This window comes from Protopterus annectens, chromosome 2.part1 (genome assembly GCF_019279795.1).
Source record: "Protopterus annectens isolate FY-2018-M chromosome 2.part1, PAN1.0, whole genome shotgun sequence".
NCBI classification, from domain to species: Eukaryota; Metazoa; Chordata; order Ceratodontiformes; family Protopteridae; genus Protopterus; species Protopterus annectens.
Window position 1 is genome coordinate 1,254,894,876 of NC_056729.1, and position 23,398 is coordinate 1,254,918,273.

Consider the following 23,398-nt stretch of genomic DNA (forward strand, 5'->3'; position numbering starts at 1 on the left):
TCCTGGATGTAAAACCCTTAGTAATGAGATGTGCCACACAGAAGGGCTTTCTGACCACAGTGGCAATGTGGTGGTCAAAACAGAGGCTGCTGTCAACCTGTGTTCCCAAATCTCTTATAACGCCTTCTGTGTTCAGTAGACTACCATCGATGTGGTAATTCATGGGAACCGAGTTTTTCCCAAAGGAGATTGTGAAGACTGGTAGAGATGGGTGAAGGCTGCCAGACTAGCCAGATAGAATTGTGCAGATAATTCTATCATTTGTAAATATAAACGTTGAACTTAAAACAATGTGGCAACATTTCCATCTGCTGTAAAGAAAACTAAGTCAAACATTTCACATCTGTTCTTTGAAATTAAAATTATGTCTTGTATGTTCTTTGATCTCCAGAGCTCAGAGCCATTTGGTCTGGACTAGCACATTCTTTCTATTGTTTTAACTTAACGAATAATTACTAGAGGGTAAAACGAAGAAAAACGTCACAGAACACTGCTAGGATATTCCACTGTTTAATAAAATCAGAGTATAAAAGTATAAAAAGGCAGGCAAAAATCACAAATCAGAGCGCTTTCGGGTATAACCCTTCTTCAGATACCTGCTGAATCATTCAACATGCAATTTAAATCCATAACAACCAATCAAAACTCAATAAAACACCCACCTATTTTTCAGGGCGGGTTTCTTAGGAGCCATCTCATTAAGACCAGGTGATCTATGAGCCATAAGTTCTATTATCCATTTTGCCTCTTCTAATTCAGTTTTATTCCTAATATTGCCCCCTCTGCTGTTCGTCTTAATGTTAACAATATGTCTAAATTTAAAGCAGTGTTGTGTATTTTTTTCTATATGCCTGTAGAGGGCATTATGTACATCTGCATTCCTGATAGCTGACAAATGCTGCAAAATCCTAATTTTAAACATACAGTTGGTTTTGCCAACATAAAAACTGGTGCAATGTTGGCATTCTGCTATATATACTATATCATTGGTTCTACAGTTGGCTCTTGCTTTAAATTCGAACCTCTTATCAGTGATTGGATGAATGAAGCCAGTGGACTTATTAACAAAAGCACAAGCTTTACAAAGCCCACAGGGAACTGTCCCCATTTTCATTTTAAAGTGTTTAGCCTCAGGATACTTTTCAGTAGATAGAATATCCTTTAGACTCCTATTCCTTCTAAAACCAAATTTGGGATATACCCCCACTATGGGGTGAAGTTTTTCATCAGTGGTCAAGATGTTCCAATTGCTTCTAACAATGTCACAGATCCCATGAATATTGTTACTGTAGTAAACATAATTTGTGGTTTTTGGCTCATATTCTTAACCTGTGTATAACAAAGCTCTTCTCCTTTTTTCAAACGTAGCCATGGAGCTGACCTGTCTTTTCTATATTTCTTATTATCATTGATGATTTTTTGTGTTGTGTGTACATTATAGCCTCTATCACTGAACATATCCTTAAGTTGTTCAACCTCGGCCTCAAAACGTGTTTCAACTGTACAAATCCTGGACACCCTGGTAACCTGTCCCTTTATGATGTTCGGGAAGGTAAATCTAGGGTGCATGCTATCAAAACTAAGCAGGGTATTTCTCCAACAATCCTTCCTGTGGAGACATGTGGAGAAGCCATCACTACCTTGTTCTAAATGTACGTCTAAAAAATCTATCTCCTTCCTAGAACTATTGGCTGTAAAACGTAGGAAGGAGGCAGTGGAATTCATATATGCAAAAAAAATCAGCAAATTGTTCTTCATTTCCATTCCACAAAATAAAAATATCATCTACAAAGCGCCTATAAAGGGATATATAACGACACCAATCATTATTAGCCTAAACAAATCTTCTTTCCCAATAGGAAAGGACCAGATCGGCATACATATTAGCACAGGGGGTGCCCATGGCTACCCCCTGTGCCTGCCTATAAGTATTGCTAAAACCTAAGAAAACATTGTTCTCTAGTACTAAATTAAGCATATCAATTATGACACCAATCTTAACATGATCAATCCCTATGTCCTGTAATAAGGTTTGTATGGCCATGGTACCATATTCATTACTGATTACAGTAAACAAACTCTGTATGTCAATAGTAGCCATCAGGTAAGAACTGCTCGCACTGAGCTGTATGGCACCCAAGGTAATCAAAAATTGCCCTGTGTCCCTAATAACTTCTTCAATATTATCTAAATATGGTTTAAGAGTAAAATCTAACCAAATTGATATATTTTCTGTGACCCACCCTCTGCCTGAAACAATGGGGCGAAGAGGTGGGTCTGTTAAACTCTTATGAATTTTTGGAAGAGCTTTGAAAGCAGGTATAATAACATCATCCTTATTCAAGAATTTATAAAGTTCTTCATCAATGCGCTTAGCTTCAAAAATATATTGCAGCCTTTTATGTACCTGAGCTACCAGCATATTAACTTGTAATGGATTAATGGGTAGGTAAGTGTGGATGTCTGATAACAAATGTTCAACCTTATTGTGATAAAACAAAGCATCTAACACCACCACTGCCCCTCCTTTATCAGCTTGTTTTATAACAATCATGTTGTTGTTACTTAAGTTATGTAGAGCTTTGCGTTGACTCATTGTTAAATTATGAAACTTCTTCATCTTATCATTGCTTAAAAACTCTAAAATGTCATGCTCACAGCATTTAATAAAAGTATGCATAGAAGCAGTAAAGGGAGGAACAAAACTACTTGGTTGTCTTGGCCCCACCGAGATACCCTTGTTGTTACCAAACATTTGTTGTAAAGCTACATTCCTACAAAAAAACATCAAATCCATGATGATATCGTTATAAACACATTCATTACTTGGAACGAACAAGGACAATTGTTTAAGGCCTAGGTTCATCTTTGTGAGGTACCTTTGTGGCATCTCCAGCTGTTTCAGGTGTCTAGTGAGGTGCACGTCAAATGTGGCATTGTACTTGATGACTGGCCTAATGAGGGAAAGGTAGAGGGAGACAATGACCTCTTTCTTCCTGGATGTAAAACCCTTAGTAATGAGATGTGCCACACAGAAGGGCTTTCTGACCACATTGGCAATGTGGTGGTCAAAACAGAGGCTGCTGTCAACCTGTGTTCCCAAATCTCTTATAACACCTTCTGTGTTCAGTAGACTACCATCAATGTGGTAATTCATGGGAACCGAGTTTTTCCCAAAGGAGATTGTGAAGACTGGTAGAGATGGGTGAAGGCTGCCAGCCTAGCCAGATAGAATTGTGCAGATAATTCTATCATTTGTAAATATAAACGTTGAACTTAAAACAATGTGGCAACATTTCCATCTGCTGTAAAGAAAACTAAGTCAAACATTTCACATCTGTTCTTTGAAATTAAAATTATGTCTTGTATGTTCTTTGATCTCCAGAGCTCAGAGCCATTTGGTCTGGACTAGCACATTCTTTCTATTGTTTTAACTTAACGAATAATTACTAGAGTGTACATGTGAAATGTCTTTTATTGTTGTAGCTTCCTGAGGAGGTGTTAGCTTGCTAAATAATATAGCCTGTTGGCCTGGGAACCCCAGGCTAAGTGTCAAAAATGATGTAATCTGGGATGGCACAGAAGAAATGCTTGTTAGTGATTTTAAAAACTATTGCTCAGAGAGATACTGGAAGCATTTTTGTCTGACTATCCAACTCAGTACTGCCTTATGCTCTATGTAAGTAAGTTATCTTAGAAGTGTGTTTTCTTGTAGAAATAGCTAGGACTATAAAGATTAGACTAAGTATTTTTCTGTGATGTCAGAACTGTACTACTGATTTATTTTAAGTATTTCTGTGTGATCTCTGACCTCTCTTGGCTAGCACTGACTGTGTAGTATAAAGTATTGTCTTGTGGTTTTAATTATTTATTATTAAATATTTTAAAATATTTTAACTGTGGCTGGTTTGTGCAGAGATAAGTTAAGCTCTAGAGTACATTGCATATTTATAGAGTTCACTGTACAAGGCCACTCCAATAGCTTTAGCCCTGGGCTATACTACCAATTGGATAATAATATTACACAGTAATAATTTGGACACCCTTTTAAGGGCATTTGAGTAACTGATAATTATTAGTGGGTGGTGGCAGCTGGTACTACCATATAGTCTGGGTAAAAAGGGGCACAGCTGGAGAACCTGTGCTAGCCTTCCCCAGAAATGTCTGTGTGGTTGTGTAAACTCTTATCTCAAAGTGTGTGTGTGTGTGTCAGCTACTTTTGCAGGGACATTAAGCACTGGTTGGACAGAGAGTGTGCTGGATATTTTAGCTTGCCCACTAGGCTGAGATCTGGACCCTATAGTTGTGCCAGTGCGGAGTTTTATTGGGGACCTGGGGAGCAAGGGTGCGACCAGCCCTGACTGACTGTGATCTCTGTGTGCTCTTAAGGGAAATTGCAATTTACTGAGTGTATTTGTTATCCTTTCCTCATATATGAGATGCCCTCTCTGGTGTTAGTAGTGAGGGTCGAGGCTCCTTGATTGCTGGGCCAGGGCACGGGCATCGCATATTAATTGGTGGCAGTGGTTAGGATATTCTCACATATTAATTGGTGGCAGTGGTTGGGATATCCACCTCACAGATTAATTGGTGGCAGTGGCTGTGATATCCTCACATATTAATTGTTTGGCAGCGGTGACACATCCACATTGCATATTAATAAGGTCCATGGACCATGCAACCAAGGCTGCAATCAGGTCTGCCTTAGTCATGTTTCCATGCACCAGTCCCCTAGCCTGGCACATCTCCCCCAGCTGGCTCGTTGTCAGCTTTCCATACTCCTCTGCTGACATGCTGCCTGCTCTCCCTGACTAACTAAGAGACTCAACCCTTCTGCAGTGGACTTAAAATCCAGCTGGAGCTAAAGAGACTTGAGATGGAGGCCAGGCGTGTGGAATTAGAAGCAGCTGAGAGATTGTGGCATCTACAGGCTGAGGAGGATAAGAAACTGTTATGTCTGCAAGCTGAGGAACAAGAGAGACAGAAGAAACATGAGAAGGAGATGCTGACTCTTCACCAGAGTCATGGAGGTAATGGAGAAGGGAATAACTGGACCTCAGAAGCACATAAGGTCAGTAAATTTCTTCCACAGTTTAAACAGGGGGATCATTTTGATAGTTTCATTCATATGTTTGAGAGGGTATGTAAACAGCATGAAGCTGACCAAGGGCTCTGGGTACGGTTCCTAACCCCCTTACTCCATGCTAAAGCTATAACTGCATTAGCTAAAATGTCTGACATTGCATTTTTTTATTATACTGCTGTAAAGAAATTACTTTTATAACTGTTTAAGCTAACACCTGAAATGTATAGGAAAAAGTTTTGTGAACATAGACGCAAGGCAGATGAAAGTGTGTATGAATATGTTGCTGAATTGCACACTTATTTCCATAGGTGGGAGAGTGGATGTCAGGTCACCACTTTTGAAGGGCTGGCAGAACTTTTGGTGAGGGAACAAGCCCTTAGCACTTTGCCTGAGGACATGAGGATTGGGTTAGCTGATAGACAATGCGCTACTTCAGATGAGTTGGAGAAGAAGGGAAACCTATACCTGGCAAGCAGGGCAGCCCTGCACAGGAAGGGGATCCACAGTACTGTTCATGGGTCTGAAGGAACCCATGGTGGGCAGCACAGACTGCCCCAACAGAATCTGCCAGTAGCAGGGGAAGTCATAAGTCCAGGTACACATCCAGGAGGTAGAGTTAAATATTTTGAATGCAACCAGTGGGGCCATATGGCATACAGGTGTCCACAGAGGCAAGGTGGGGAATCAAAATTGAAGGAGACAGTAAGTGGCAAAGACAAAAATGCCAATAGTATGATGTCTTGGGACAACAAGGGAGCCAAACTACCACCAGAGGTTATATCCTATTTTAGTGAATGGCAAAGAGGCTATTGCCAAGAGAGACACAGCCCCTGATATAACCATTATAAAGCCTGCAATGGTTACAGAGGAGCACTACGTGCCTGGACAGTCCACTCAAGTCAGGGATTTAGGAGGGATCCCATTCCAAATACCTTTGGCTAAGATTCACCTTGACTGAGGGGGGGAGGAAGCCAGCAAGTAGGTGTGTTTGAGGATATACCTGCAGATGTCCTGATAGGGAATGATTTTGCTAGTGCAGTACCCTGTGCTTGTGCAGTTACAAGCAGTCAGGCTTGGAGACAAGCATGTAAGTCTGGTAGCCTGGGGGAGACCCAGACATACTGTATACTTGCAGCCAAGACTGGTGAGGTGGTTACTTCAGGGAGGGAGCTACACTGTAGCAGTGAGACTGAAGGTGAGCCACAGCTGCTTGGGGGTACTGATGTTCCCTTGGACAGAGTGACTGAAAAGGTAGAGGTGAGTAGTAGTACCCAGGCTGACAGTGAGGCACCAATCTCAGAGGATGACAGACTTCCTGTGGAAGGGGAGCTGGGAAGGGTTACAAGGAGAGAGTTGAGACAGGCTCAGCTGTCAGACCCTACATTGCAAGGCCTGAGGCAGGAAGGCACTTGATTCTCAAGGAAAGGGGGAATCTGTATACTGGGAGAGAATGGACCCCTGAGGGAGGGCTAGAAAGTGAGAGAGTACAGCAGTTGGTAGTGCCTAGATCCTACCATCTGGTGCTTCTAGCCATAGCCCATGATATTCCCTTTGCAGATCATATGGGCATAAAACGTACAATGAGGCATATTATGCAGAACTTCTATTGGCCTGGAATTTCCAGAGATGTAGAACAAAAGTGAACTGAGTAGCATAGTAGTTTAATCATAAGAACAAAGCTTTCAGGTTAAACACCCTTCATCAGTATTAAATCAATACACCTACTAAAAACAATTTATATAAACCTTAATTAAGTCACAGCCAATAAAATTTATTACATATTATTAGAGAAACATCATTTTGACACATCAACTGGAAAAAGATTTGAATTCAAATGTGCTGCAACCTGTAATAGTACTAATATTGTATACCTAGCTATGTGTAAAAAATGTAAATGTTTCTATGTAGGTAAGTCAAACAGAAGACTTAAAGATAGAACAATTGAACATAACCCTGATATTATACAGAAGATTCTGACAAATGCTTTAGCAAAGCATATAAATGAGACTAATTTAGAACATGGTTTCATGTTTAAAGTCATTGGAAATGTAACTAAGAATAACAGATGGGGCAATATAAATTCTAAACTAGAATTGAGTGAATATAAATGGATACTCCTTCTATCTGCAAATAAATTACCTGGCCTAAATCAAATGGTATCACTGAAACCTGTTTTAAAACAAAGACAAAACTGTTTATATTGGCGTGGCCAAGGATGAACACAGGATAGCAGCAGATTTCTTCAGCTCCACCAATTTCATTACATTACAGGAATTAATTACTTAAAAAATTAATTCTTGAAGTAATTTTCTTTCTAAATATGTTTGTTTTATATAGTTCTAGAACTATATCTAAAAAAGAAAGGAAATCTTAATAATATTCCTGTCAGAAATTACTTTGGAAATTTTCCTGTCAGTTTATCAGTCTGAAATGAGTTCCAGTAAGACAAATTCTCAAGACTCCAGCATCAAGAAAGAACTTCAGTCTCTGATAATTATAGTCCAGCAACTTACTGCTAAGATGGATAAAATGGATACTAAAATAGACACTTTCATAGAAAAACTGCAAAACAAATAGACTTGTTACATATGGACCTGCAACAACAGAAGATCCAGATGACAGGCATAGAAGAAGCTGTGAATGACATGGAAAATAAAATACAAGAAGAGGAAATCAACATTGAGTTTCTGCTGAAACAAAATACACATTTACAAACAAAGCTGGATGACCTGGAAAATAGATCTAGGCGCAATAACATTAGGATTTTTGGACTGCCAGAAAATATTGAAGGTAACAATATTACTTCTTTTTTAACAACATGGCTCCCTAAAACTTTAGATTTACCAGAAACATTCTCTTTTGGTATCGAAAGAGCACATAGATCTATAGCTAATACCAACTCTAACAAAAACTACCCTAGATCAGTTATAGTTAGATTTCTATCATCTTTTGATAAAGAGATGGTTCTTAAATCTGCTTGGGCTAAAGCTCCTGTTAAGTTTAATGAGACAACTGTGCGTTTTGACAATGACTATTCTTCCATGGTAATTGCTAAAAGAAAGTTTTTCTGCCACTAATAAGGGAGCTTAAAAAGCACAGTTTAAAACATACCTTCTGTTTCCTGCCAAGCTTAAAATCTTCCTTCCTGATGGTCCTAAGGTCTTCGATGATTTAGACTCTGCTTTACTGTTTGTCAAAGAAAAAGGATTTAGGATAAAATAGAAGAAATGGAATGGGCTAGTTCTTCATTAAAGAGATTGGCAACTGAAGCTTCCTGGAAGACTTCAGAGAAGAAGAAGAGACTAAAAACAAATGATTTGTTATATGTTTTTCTCTCTCATCATTTTAGTTCATTATTAATCTTTTGAATATAGTTCCTGCATTTCCAGAAAGCCACAAATATTTTGGAAAAGATTTAATCAAAGTTATTCTCTATGTGCAAAGAAATGTTTTGTTTCATAACCAGTCAAAATGCCTGAGGATTTAATGGCAGGCTGTGACTCGATTTGTTTTTCCTTCTGAAAAAAGTAAGGTTAGTAATTTGATACATTTTTTTATCTTTATCTTTTTTTTCCTTCTTCTTTTATTATTTTCTTTGTTTAAACAATGACATTCTATTTAGATTATGTAGTGGGTAAAGGGTGGGGAGGGCAGGAGAGAACAGTAATGAAAATATCATTAATAGAATAATAACATATTTATTTCTTGTAAAAGTTTATAAGTTCTTCAAATGCTATTTCTAATTATACTTCCTTGATTATACTGCTTATGCTTGTTTGTAAATAATCTGTCATGCTTTAACTAATAATAATCAGAACTAAATAAGAGTAAATAATATGTTTTATTTTTAACTCTATTAATATAAACAGTAAGTAACATTCCATTGTATATACTTCTTACAGCTTTCTCTTACATTTTTTATTTCTGCCTCACTCCCTTTTATTTTCTACTCTCTTTTCTTTTCTTTATTAATATATAGAAATGCTTTTGACTGTGTGGGCACAGTGAATAATAGGATTTGTATGAAAATTGAGTTGGGAGAAGAATGCTGAGTTTTATTGCTTGTTGGTAATTTTGAGTTTAATTTCACTTGCATAGAGGCTGTGATGATCTGTGGAATACATTGTGGAGGTTCTGTCATGTTTAGATGCATTTACACTGCTAAATGAATGTTTGTCACTAGTTTTTAATAAGTTTCCCCAAAATGTTAAGAGAGACAATCTGGGATGTGGGCTGTCTTATGCACAATGTCCTTGAGTTACCTCAGAATCTTCAAATCACAGAATTCTCACAGAGAAACTGAAAGCAGTTAGTATAAACATTGACAAGGTTATCACACTGACACACCACAGATTCAGGAAAAATACTCTGTTCATAAAATATGTCAGTTATAATGAGTTTAAATGATGTAGTTTCTTGTAGTAAGTAAATGTCTTATTTTAGAAGGCATAAAAATTAAACATTTATTTAAATGTTTTGAAAATCTACTTAACAGCAGCATAATAATCTGTGTTAAAAATTTGTGTTCCAAACATATACTTTACTATAACTCATTTAATTCATCTGATTGACAAACATAAATAATCTTATAACTCTATTCTGGAAGAAATGTCATGTGATATATTTTAAAGCAGTAGGTTAGCATGATTGTAAAATCTGGTTACCAATATGTGTTTGCTGTGCATTGTTTTGTATAAAGCAGACAGATTTATTCTGGGGACAGCAAGTGGGATGGTGCTCTGCAGGGACACAACTCGGTGAGATCAGATATATATATATATATATATATATATATATATATATATATATGTGTGTGTGTGTGTGTGTGTGTGTGTGTGTGTGTGTGAGTGTGATGGCTTTTTCTGAGAGTCTGCATGGCTATCCAATATGATTTGTAATGATTTCTATGAATACAATGTTTTACTCTATTGACAAAATGAATGTTTGCCACAAGTTTTAATAAGTTTCCCAAAATGTTAAGGGAGACAATCTGGGATGTGGGCTGTCTCATGCACAGTGTCCATGAGTTTCCTCAAGCTTCACTCACAGAATTTTCACCGAGAAACTGAAAGCAGTTAGTATAAACATTGACAAGGTTATCACACTGACACATCACAGATTCAGGAAAATACTCTATTCATAAAATGTGTCAGTTATGATGAGTTTAGATGATGTAGTTTCTTGTAGCAAGTAAATATCTTATTTTAGAAGGCATAGAAAATGAAACATTTATTTAAATGTTTTGAAAATCTACTTAACAGTAGCATAATAATCTGTGTTAAAACCTGTGTCCCAAACATATACTTTACTATAACTCATTTAATTCATCTGATTGACAAGCATAAATAATCTTATAACTCTATTCTGGAAGAAATGTCATGTGATATATTTTAAAGCAGTAGGTTAGCATGATTGTAAAATCTGGTTGCTAGTGTGTGTTTGCTGTGCATTATTTTGTGTGAAGCGGACAGATTTGTTCTGGGGACGGCAAGTGGGATGGTGCTCTGCAGGGCACGGCTCGTGAGTTCAGATATATGTATATATGTGTGTGTGTGTGTGTGTGTGTGTGTGTGTGTGTGTATGTATGTATGTGTATATGTATATGTGTGTGTGTGTGTGTGTGTGTGTGTGTGTGTGTGTGTGTGTGTATATGTGTGTGTATATATGTATGTGTGTGTGTGTGTGTTTATGTGTGTGATGGCTTTTTTTTTTTTTATGTAATAACGCAGGTGTTTCTGAGAATCTGCATAACTATGCAATATGATTTATAATAATTTTATGAATACAATATTTTACTCTATTGACAATAATGAGTTTAAGTAAATGCTCATATACAAACAATTCAAGATTATTATCGAAGCTGTTGATAGAATTCACATGACAGAAAATAGATGCTTCTTAATGCATGTAATGTCTGAATCATATTAGCCAAAGTTTTTGATTTAAATGAATGTTAGAACATAATTTTCTCTCCTCTTGATTTCTAACATTAAGATTATTTGAATGCTATTAGAATACAAGTGTTATATATTACATAGATCTATATAATAGTATGAACAGTTTTTAAAAAAAAAAAAAAAAAGTTTATTTTAGTTTATATTATGCTGTTTTACCAAATGTGTAGTTTTGTCTTGATAGATAATTGAATTGAAAACTGTTAACCTCAGTTAAATATAACTAGTATTAAATTGATAAGGTGGTAGCTGAGGTACTGCTGCTTAGGTTAGGGGGTTAACTTGAGTAGTAAATACTGCTCTAAGTTGGAGTTTCCAACTCCAGGCGGGATGCAAGGTTTAATCCTTACATTATTTTCACTTGTTCATTGTTATATGTATATAGTTTTGACATCCACAATATATTTTGTACACTCATTGTCACTACAAACAAAATTGAATCCTATACAAAATCCCATAAGAGATTTAATAAATACAGCTATGTTTAAAGGTACACCTAAAAGAGGAGATGTAACATTATTTATCTTGTTATTTGTTATTTCGATCATAAGATTCTTGAGTTTTAAAAATGCCAAATGACATCTTTAAAAGGAATTTCTTTAAACATTAATGGATTGAATAATCCGTAAAAGGGCAAGCCTAATAAGATACATTAATCTACACAAGGCCAATCTAGTCTTCCTGCAAGAAACCCATCTCTTGAAAAAAGATATTGATAAACTAGCCACTAATAAGTATACAGTATTGGTTAGTTCAGAGCACACTCAGAAAAAAGAGGAGTGGCTATTTTATGGAATAAAAGTATGCCCATTCCTAAAACCATTAAGTCTTATCAGGATGACAAAGGAATGTTTTGTATGGTTACAATACAAATTAATGGGAAGACTTACACTTTAATTAATGTATATTGATACCTGGAATTGGTATTAATACAGTGAAACATCATATTGATAAGATCATATCATTCTCTGTAGGGATATTATTTTAGCTGGTGATTTTAATTGTATACTACATGAAAGTGATACTACCACTATAAAGAAAAGAAGAATTACATCTAATGCAAAACATTTAAATGATTTTGCTAATTCTTATCATTTGAATGATATTAATAATCAGATAGAGTCAAAATCATTACCATACACCTTTTTTCTAACAGATACAAAACTTATTCAAAAATAGATAGGGTCTTTATTTCTAACCAGATGGTAACAGATTTAATTAATTCCAAAATCATTTCATGTCCTATATCTGATCATAACTCAATTGTTTTCGAATTCATGATAAAAAATACTCATAATGTTCAGATCAAAAGGATACCAGCATACTTAACTCAGCTAAAAGACTATAAAGAATATATACTTTCAGAAGTACAACATTTTCTAGACATAAATAATACTCCTGAAGTCTCCATTGTCTATGTTTGGGATGCCTTAAAATCATATCTATATGGACAAAGTATCAGATGGTATAATAACAAAAGGAAATCTTGGGATAAGGAATTGTTAGATATTCAAAGTAAACTAGACTCTTATAAACATAATAATAAAGAAAATATTATGGACAAGAAAGTTATTGAAGAAATAAACAAACTAAATGAGAAATACAAAGAAATTTTAACTCATAAAGTTAAAATAACTTTAGAAATACAAGTTTTGTCTTATTCAATAAGCCCCAAATACTTACATAGACTTAAAATAAAACAAAAAGATTGAATAAACAAAACCATATCAAAGAAATCTTTTCTCTAAGGAAAAGAAGAATGTTTCTAGTATACCAGAAATACTGGATGAATTTAGAAATCACTTTCACAAGATTAACCATAACAACATTAACATGGAACCTAAAGATAAAATAAAGGAGTTTATAACCACAAACATGAATAGAAAGCTTAATAAACAACAGATTAAACTATTGGACAAGAGTATTTCATATACAGAAGTTATTACACAAATAAATAAACTTAAATCAAACAAAGCACCGGGTAATGATGGTATTATACCAGAGATATATAAAATCCTTTCTAAAACTACATATTCATTAATACATAAGGTTTTTATTCTGGCCCAAACTGAGTTAATAACCCCCCATCTTGGCAATATACATTTATTTCACCAATTTTAAAACCTAATAAAGATCCAACTAGATGTTCTTCATATCGACCCATCTCATTACTTAATGTTGATTATAAAATGTTTATGAGTATTTTTGCTGATAGATTGAAGACAATTATCCCCGGCATTATAGACATAGATCAGACGGGCTTCATTGTAAATAGAAATACTTTTGATAATATAAGAAGAAAAAGAAAGATTTAACACTTATTAGTCTTGATATAGGTTCAGCATTTGATTCAGTAAGTTGGGACTATCTGTTTACCTTACTGAAATGCACAAATTTCTCTGATGCATTTGTAAATTTAATTGAGCATTTATACAAAGGAACGCTGGCTTATATTAAGGTAGGAACATATGTTTCACAAAAAATACCCATTCTTAAAGGTACAAAGCAAGGATGTCCACTTTCTCCACTATTATTCAATTTAGTAATGGAGCCTTGGGCTAATTTGATTAGAAACAGTACTGACATAGAGGGTTTTGAAATAGAAGAAAATACAACATCAAAAATTCAACTTTTGCAGATGATGTTCTAATTACATCAGCAGGATCTAATTCTTCTATGCAGTCTTTATTTGATAAAATGATGAATTTTAAAAGTATTTCTGGTTTAATATTCAATGAAGAAAAAACTAAAATACTACCTATATATACACGAAAAATACTCTCATTAGTGATTTTACTAAATATGTACCCAACTCAGGTCAGATAACTTATTTAGGTGTAATACTATCTAAAGATATTAAATCTATTATATATAATAACTATAATACCTGTTTTCTTAATATACAAAATCTTTTTAATACCTGGAATAATATGTTTTTACTATGGAGGAGAGACTTACAATTATTAAAATGATAATATTCCCCAAGATTTTATACTTAATACAATCAATAATACTTTCACCTACAAAAATAACTATCAAGAAACTGAATACACTAATGTTAAATTTCTTATGGGCACCTAATAGACCTAGGATTGCATTAAAGAAACATACTAATAGCTGGTCTCAAGGGGTATTTCTTTTCCAGACTTTAATTTATATATTATCTCTTCTATTATAAAAGTTATTACTTTATTAATAGATCGGTCATATGTCACAAAATGGAAAGATTATTGGGAGCTAATTAGTATGCACTTCATGAAAATCTCCTTAACACATAAAAATATGATTTTAAATAACTCCATGTTGTGGTTGCTAAAGGAATTTTGTACTTCACCTATTACACCTAAACATATGGTCTGTTACCCATTAAATATTATTATTAGTTATCGTAACTTTATATTCATGCACCCTAAGTATAGGGAATGGAGTTTTATTGTATTCCCTATAATTTATACTCAGGGTATGCTTATGTCATCTACTTCTGAAGGAGCTCATTTAGCTATAGATAATAATCTAAAGTACTGGTATCAGCTGATATCTGATAATAAAGTTAAAAATCTAGATTTCTTAAAACAAGAATTTGATCTAAGAGAAACTTGCTGGTTAGAGGTTCAGATCTTTAGACAACATCTCATTGATAGGATAGATCTAATGTCTATAACAGTTAAAGAATCTATTCCAAAACTGATTGATTACTTGGTAATAAATTTACAGCATAAAGTTTCTGATAAAGGTAAACTTTCATATATACATAAAATTATCAGACAAGAAACTTTTTACAATGTAGATTCATACTGGAATTATTTCACCTCTATTAATGGGGACCCACCAACTCAACAAGATAAACAATATATATTGGAATCTGCTTATAGAACTACATCTTCCATTGTCTGGAGACTTTATACATGGAAATTTTTACATAGATCTTTTTATACACCTTTGATGATGAATAAAATTAATAATAAAGATAATCTATGTAAGAGATGTAATGTAGAAATTAATGCTGACTGGGCTCATATGTTTTATGACTGTATGAAGTTGAAAGAATACTGGAAGTCAATTAATGAATTTTGCAGGCTCTTTTACAGATAATTTCATTATTTCTAAGTCTCTTATATTATTCAACACACCTGTACCTCAATGTGTTAAAAAGATTAAGCTTCCCTTGTTATGGTCTATCCTAGCAGTGGCTAGGAAAATAATAACTAGAAATTGGATTTCAGATACACCTCCTTCGTTCAATGAATTTAAAAATGTTATGAATATAATGTGTCATATGGAAATAAGCACAATTAGAATGAGAACAACTAGAAAAACATCACATTTTATTGTATGGGATAATTTACAAAATTTGTTAAAAAATTCTAATTTCAATAGCACAGTATTTTAGTTTAATTAATTGATCTGATTGTAGTGGATGTCTTTGTAAATACTTTAGTTGTTTTGTTGAATATTATAATAATACCTATTTTTAATTATTTGTATAAAATTGTTATGATATTTCTCTTATATGTTAAAACAATAAACTTGTTTTGAAAAAAAAACTGTTTATATTAACTTTTCATGTATTTATTTCATTATATATCAGGATTTATGCAATATTTTAATATGTATTTTTTTTAAATGTGGTGTTTCTTTAATAATATGTGATGAACTTTATTGGCTGTGACTTAATTAAGGTTTATATAAATTGTTTTTAGTAGGTGTATTGAGTTAATACTGATGAAGGGTGTTTAACCTGAAAGCTTTGTTCTTATGATTAAACTACTATGCTACTCAGTTCATTTTGTTCTATTGCGCTTAGCTGGGAAGGGTTACAAGGAGAGAGTTGAGACAGGCTCAGCTGTCAGACCCTACATTGCAAGGCCTGAGGCAGGGAGGCACTTGATTCTCAAGGAAAGGGGGAATCTGTATACTGGGAGAGAGTGGACCCCTGAGGGAGGGCTAGAAAGTAAGAGAGTACAGCAGTTGGTAGTGCCTAGATCCTAGCATCTGGTGCTTCTAGCCATAGCCCATGATATTCCCTTTGCAGATCATATGGGCATAAAACGTACAATGAGGCATATTATGCAGAACTTCTATTGGCCTGGAATTAACAGAGATGTAGAACAAAAATGAACTGAGTAGCATAGTAGTTTAATCATAAGAACAAATCTTTCAGGTTTAACACCCTTCATCAGTATTAAATCAATACACCTACTAAAAACAATTTATATAAACCTTAATTAAGTCACAGCCAATAAAATTCATTACATATTATTAGAGAAACATCATTTTGACACATCAACTGGAAAAAGATTTGAATTCAAATGTGCTGCAACCTGTAATAGTATTAATATTGTATACCTAGCTATGTGTAAAAAATGTAAATGTTTCTATGTAGGTAAGTCAAACAGAAGACTTAAAGATAGAATAATTGAACATAACCCTGATATTAGAGAGAAGATTCTGACAAATGCTTTAGCAAAGCATATAAATGAGACCAATTTAGAACATGGTTTCATGTTTAAAGTCATTGGAAATGTAACTAAGAATAACAGATGGGGCAATATAAATTCTAAACTAGAATTGAGTGAATATAAATGGATACTCCTTCTATCTGCAAATAAACTACCTGGCCTAAATCAAATGGTATCACTGAAACCTGTTTTAAAACAAAGACAAAACTGTTTATATTAATTTTTCATGTATTTATTTCATTATATATCAGGATTTATGCACTATTTTAATATGTATTTTTTTTAAATGTGGTGTTTCTTTAATAATATGTGATGAATTTTATTGGCTGTGACTTAATTAAGGTTTATATAAATTGTTTTTATTAGGTGTATTGAGTTAATACTGATGAAGGGTGTTTAACCTGAAAGCTTTGTTCTTATGATTAAACTACTATGCTACTCAGTTCGTTTTGTTCTATTGCGCTTTTTGTTTGAGCTGTGTTTCACTTAAATCTGTGATTGTTTTGTTTGTTATTTCCAGAGATGTAACAGGGTACTGCAGGACCTGTGAGCAGTGCCAAAAGGTAGGCAAGGCAGGAGACAAGGTGAGAGCTCCTTTGATGCCTTTGGCTGTGATTGAGGAGTCCTTTCAGAGGGTAGCTATGGATATTGTGGGTCCTCTGAGTACCCCAAGTTGCACAGGGATAAAGTATATCCTAATGGTAGTGGATTATGCTACATGATACCCTGAGGCAGTGGCTTTGTCCTCCATTGATGCAGAGAAGGTGGCAGATGCTTTGTTAGAGATTTTCAGTAGGGTAGATTTCCAAAAAGAAATACTGACTGACCGAGGTGCCAATTTCATGTCAGACCTGCTGGCTTGTCTGTGAAAGTCCTATGGGGTGAAGCACATGAAGACCACCCTCTACCATCCCAAGACTAATGGTCTTCTTGAAAGGTTAAACTCTACTATCAAGTCCATGCTACAGGCAATTGCGGATCAGTTTAAGAGGGAGTGGGACAAATATTTGCCCCATCTGTTGTTTGCTTATAGAGAGGTTCCCCAGGAATCCACAGGTTTTTCACCCTTTGAGTTGCTGTATGGGCATAGGGTGAGGGGACCTTTAGATTTATTTTGAGATGAGTGGGAAGGTGAGTGCGAGTCTCACAAGGATTCTTTTGTGGCATATGTCCTAAACCTCAGGACAAGGCTCAGGGAACTCATGGGCTTGGCCCAAGAGAACCTGGCAGAAGCTCAACAACAAAAAAATGTGTAGTATGACAGGAATGCTCGAGCTAGAGAGTATGCTGCGGGGCAGCAGGTAATGTTTCTCATTCCTGTCAGACACAACAAGCTGTAAGCAGCTTGGGAGGGACCCTACAAGGTGGTAAGAAAGGTAAGCGATGTTAACTACATGGTGGAACTGCTAGGCAGAGAGCAGCGGCACAAATTGTACCATGTTAGCATGATGAAACCTTACCATGATATGGAGGCCCTTGTGCTGAGCATTTGCAGTGGATTGCAGGAGGAGTCTGAGGGAGATCTGGGGACTGATCTCCTCAGTGAGGCTTGGGCTGACACCTCAGTGGATGGGGTAGCAATGGCCCAGCAGCTATCTCCTACTCAGGTTTGAGAAACCCAAGCAGTGTTGCAGGAATTTGGGGACATACTCACTGGGAAACCAGGGTGCACCCACCTCGTGCAGCACCAGGTGGATACAGGACCCCAAAGGCCTATTAGACAGGCCCCTTATAGAGTGCCTGAGAGAGTCAAACAGACTCTAAGGGAGGAGATACAGAAGATGTTGGAACTAGGATTAATTCAAGAGTCCAACAGTCCCTGGGCCTCCCCAGAGGTGCTGGTGACAAGGAAGGATGCGAGCACCAAGTTTTGTGTGGACTACAGGAAATTAAATAGTCACACAGAGTCGGATGCTTACCCCATGCCTAGGGCAGATGAGGCCCTAGAGCAGCTGGGTGGGGCTAAGTATCTTACAACCATTGCTCTTACCAAGGGTTACTGGCAGGTGCCCTTGACTACCAGTGCTAGAGAAAAGTCAGCCTGTGTGACTCCTTTTGGCTTATATGAGTTCACAAAGATGCCCTTTGGGATGAAGAATGCCCCAGTGACTTTCCGGTGGCTGGAAGATCATATCCTAGCAGGAGCAGGACGGTTTGCCCTTGTTTACCTAGATTATATTGCCATCTACAGCCATTCCTAGCCAGAGCACCTTCAGCATGTCAGGGAGGTGCTGGGCAGACTACAGAGGGCAGGGTTGACCATTAATCTGAGCAAATGTCAGGTGGGTATGGCAGAGGTCTTCTACCTTAGGATATAGAGTGGGGAGTGGTAAGATAAGGCCAGAACCTGCCAATGTGGAAGCCATTCAGGCATGGCCTGCACCTGTTACTAAAAAGCAGATGAGGGCCTTTTTAGGGAAAGCAGAGTACTACAGAAAGTTCACCCCAATTATAGTACCATAGCCGCTCCCCTCACAGACCTGACAAGGAAGAACAGGCCAGATAAGGTAGTGTGGACCCCAGCACGTGAGCAGGCATTCCAGAAACTTAAAGAATCTTTGGGAGGACCCACTGTGTTAGCCAGTCCAGATTACTGCAAAGAATGTGTTGTGCAGGTGGATGCTTCAAACCATGGGGTGGGGGCTGTACTTAGCCAGATTTCTTCAGAGGGAGAAGAGCACTCAGTGGTTTATCTCAGTCATAGACTCCAACCCAGGGAGGAATGCTATACAGCTGTAGAAAAGGAATGTCTAGCCATAGTGTGGGCACTGCAGAAACTTCAGCCTTATCTGTATGGAAGAAAAATCACTGTTATGACAGATCACAACCCTCTAACATGGTTAAACAGAGCCAGTCAGCAAAATGCCAAGTTGCTAAGATGGAGCCTGGGGTTGCAAGCATATGATATGTCAGTGCAGCACTGCAGTGGGAGTAGCAATGCCAATGCAGATGGGCTCTCAAGACAGGAAATGATGTGAGGTACACTCAGATAGACCTAACCCTCTCAAGTGTCATTTCCCAAAGGTCACTTGAAAAACTAGCTTGAGTTCTCCAGGGGGGAGAAATGTGAAGACTGTTAGAGATGGGTGATGTGTGTGTCAGCCACTTGGGCAGGGACACGAAGCACTGGTTGGACAGAGAGGGTGCTGGAGATTTTAGCTTAGAGGCCTGTAGAGCAATGGAGCAACCAGTCCCAGATTGACTGTGATCTTTGTGTGCTCTTAAGGGAAATTGCACTGTATGTATTTGTTATCCTTTCCTCATATATGAGACACCCTCTCTGATGTTAGTGGTGAGGATTGAGGCTCTTTGATTGCTGGGCCAGGGCACAGGTGTCACAGGGATGTTGACACATTTTTTGGCATTGTGCTTAAGGTCATGGTTCTGACACCAGTCGTTGGTGTCAGTGAGGCCTTTCTGTAGGATGTCAACATCAGTTGGGGAGTTAATAATAGCTCCCAACTTGCAATCATCTGTGAACTTTGTCAGCCAGAGTCCCTTCGTGTTGGCCTGGACTTCAGAGAAGTAGATACCAAACAGGAGAGGACCCAAGACCGAACCCTGTGGGACTCCACTTGTGACTGGTTGGCAGTCTGACTTGGAGTCAGCTTCTTTCACAATGTCTCTTGGTAGAGATACCTAGTAACTATGAACCTGTTCTCAGTTTGCCATAATTTCTGTATTGCATTATTACTAGCTTATCATTTTTTAATGTACTATAGGCAATTTATTCCTCAAGGGCAACAGGCACTTTATTTGTAGATGAAGCAATGAAATATAAAGATGTTTACTAGCACCAACCTCTTCATTAGTTACACATCTCTTTAATCTGGAATTATTTAGATGACTTACTTCTGCAGAGATTGTACATATTTACTGATACTGGTAGACTGTAGAAGTTTGAGTAGACTTTTATGAATGAAATGTTCTGAATTGGACAGTTTTGTCATCATTGGTGCATACATTTTGTTTCATTGTTTACTGGAAAAATGTTCAAAACAATACATTTAAAACACCCTCTAGCAACAATACATTTAAAACACCCTCTAACAACTGTACTGTATTATACAAGGAATATAATTTAATACAATCAGGAAGGTGTACCAAAGAACACATGTATGTTTCATGTACAGGGGGCCTATTATTTAAAAACAGCCCAAAGTTAATCTTTATCTGCCACTGGCCAGGTGTATTTTCTTTGAATGTGGGTTTCAATGCTGTTTCAATGAATGTGAGTTTCAAGGGCAAAGAAGTTTTAATGCTATGTCTATTTTCATTGTGAGACTGCATTGCATTGTTTAGCATATGTCTGTTAGTGTTTGTGCTGTAAAATTTAAAATAAAACTTTACAGTGTTTATGGTAAAGGGGACGAAATAGCCAAGTAATGGGACATTGGAATGGCTGTGGCAGGGGGGAGCCCCAGTCAACCATGATTTTGTGAGGAGGGAAGGACGACAAACTGAAAGACAGCCCCGGCTGACCTATACTTCTCAACTGTCCAGATTTTCACAGAATGAATAGATTTTTACTTCTTATTTTTGGTTTGTTCCTCATAAAATTAGTGGTTTTCTGGCAAATCATTTAGGAATGAAGTCACTAAATAATGACAGACATTGAGTTTCAGACTTCATACCCTTCAGAAAAATGCATACTAAAGCAAGACCTGTTATTCTATCAACTAAGTTTATACAAGAGCAATTTTTAGTACTGCCTGCATGTTTCCCCAATATATTTGGCCTTGTCCAGATTTCCTGCATTAAGAAGTTGAGTGTACGCACAAATAAATTGCTTGATAGAATTAGGCATATCCAAACCTCTCAACTGTGCTCAATTTTTGCTCAAAATGTTGAACTCCGCCTAATAATCCCTCCGCAAAATGGCAATTTTATAAGAAATGTGGAGGATTTACAATTCATAAATAATTGCAATGATCCGAGTTATAGATTACTTTTATTTAAGAAATGCATGTATATTTTCTTATTTTGTCAGCTGCTCAACTTAACAGTACTAATATTAAAAAAGTGTCCCTTCTTTGACAGGTTTCCAGCTGTATTGTGTGGCTATTTTATATTTTTGCATCACATTTGTGGTCCATTTTTCATAAAATTGCGGTTTTCTGGGAAATTCGTGGCAAATCATTAAAGACTGAAGTTAGAAAATAATTACAGACATTTGAGTTTCAGATTTCATACACTTCAGAAAAGTCATACTAATCAAACACCTACTATTCTATTATCTTTCTAAGTTTATAAGAGCAATATTTAAAAAGTATCCTTATTTTGGGCCTTTGTCACACTTCTATTTATGGCTTTGTCCAGATTTCTTGCTTTTAGGTTGAGACGTATGACAAATATGTCAGGGCCATTACTGTCAGTCAGAGACATTTCAAATTGTGACCTACTTGTTGCACCCCAATCCCCCATGTAGTGATTCTGGATGTGTCCAAGCAAGGCAAAGAGCAGTTATGCAGTGTAAGTGTGCAGAATATACCCCCATCCAAGGTAGACATAAGAACTACAGTGGCTTTTCATTCTGGTTTTCTGTCATATTTTTATACTGTTGATTTATGCTTCTTATTATTCAGAAAATGCATGTTGTTGCAGTGCCTGTTGCTCTCTGTTTAAGTAGCAATGCTTTAATGACATTCAGGTAACCTTGTCTGAGATTGTAAGATGCAAGTAAGCTTTAATAAGCATACTGTTAAAGAAATACCAACATTGAACGCCTTTTTGTTGTTGCCATGCAGAGAATATTTACATAACTAGATAACGTATAAGCCTTAGGTATTGAATGCATATGACAGTGTTTGCAATAAAGGACAGGATTACAGTATTTTCAGAAGCTCATTACATTTGTTGGAGACTTACAGTCATCTTTGCAGGCTTTACCGTTAAACTAAACAGAATTCCAGTCTATCATGTGTGGTCCATAACGTGTGCAGTAATCCTTTAAGCAATTTATCTTGAGCTTGCTTCTTGTTTGCTGTTCATTTTTTACTTTGATCATTTTTTTCCTTATGAAACAAGTAGATTGTTGTCAGGCAGTAAGTCTTTTTTGGATAAGAAACATTTTTATAAGTGGGAGTATCATAGACATTGCTACTTTCAGCATGTTACTTGGTACTTTTATAAAGCTGAATATAAATTATAATTAGAACTGCAGTGCAAGGAGATGTGGATTGAGTTGAGTGCTGCTTGTTTTTTATATTTGATTTTGACTGGCATTCCAGTAATATGTTTAAAAAGTAATTTATTTTTTCATGCCTCACAACGTTTTTGTTTCCATCTAGATATTAAGTAAGCTGTCATATAGCCAATGCATTGGAATATTTTTTTTCTTCTACACTGCATTTTGTCTTGATTGGACTCTCATAATGATGGTTTGGCACCTAGGCCAACATATTTAATTAAAGTCCCATTTTTTGTGGTTTTGAGCATAGCTCCACCCCTTTCTAGTTGGTCACACCCCTTCCCATAGCCCCACCCATTCAGCTGTCTCCTGCAGCCCCATTTTCATTTGAAGTCATCAGCTATCACTGATATATACCAGAGCCTACAAGTATTGTGCAGTGACCAGCTGGGATATAGTATGAGCAGAAAGGTTTAGGTTATTTATATACATAATAACCATTTACATTATGTAAAGTAATTAGCTAATAGCATTGTTAAAGGACTTTATGCAAATAATCATAATAAGATTTCAAAGATTGGTGAGGGTTTATAGAAAATGGGATGACAGTTTTAAGATGTTCACTGTTAGAGATTAGAGGCAAAAGTAGAAGATTATTGTCAAATCAGGGTGATTGCTGCAGTGGTTAGTAATGGTGAGAAGTAGAGAGAAGACAGTGTAAGATGGATTGGGGTACAGTAACAAGTAAGGCAAGAAGGGCTTGGATTAT

At 36.3% G+C, this 23,398-nt stretch overlaps 1 protein-coding gene across 1 annotated transcript in view; it reads right to left on the reverse strand.

The window, feature by feature from the left end:
• GCKR (glucokinase regulator) overlaps positions 1-23,398 on the reverse strand; it is a 678,315-nt gene that overhangs the window by 547,402 nt on the left and 107,515 nt on the right. The window lies entirely within an intron of this gene.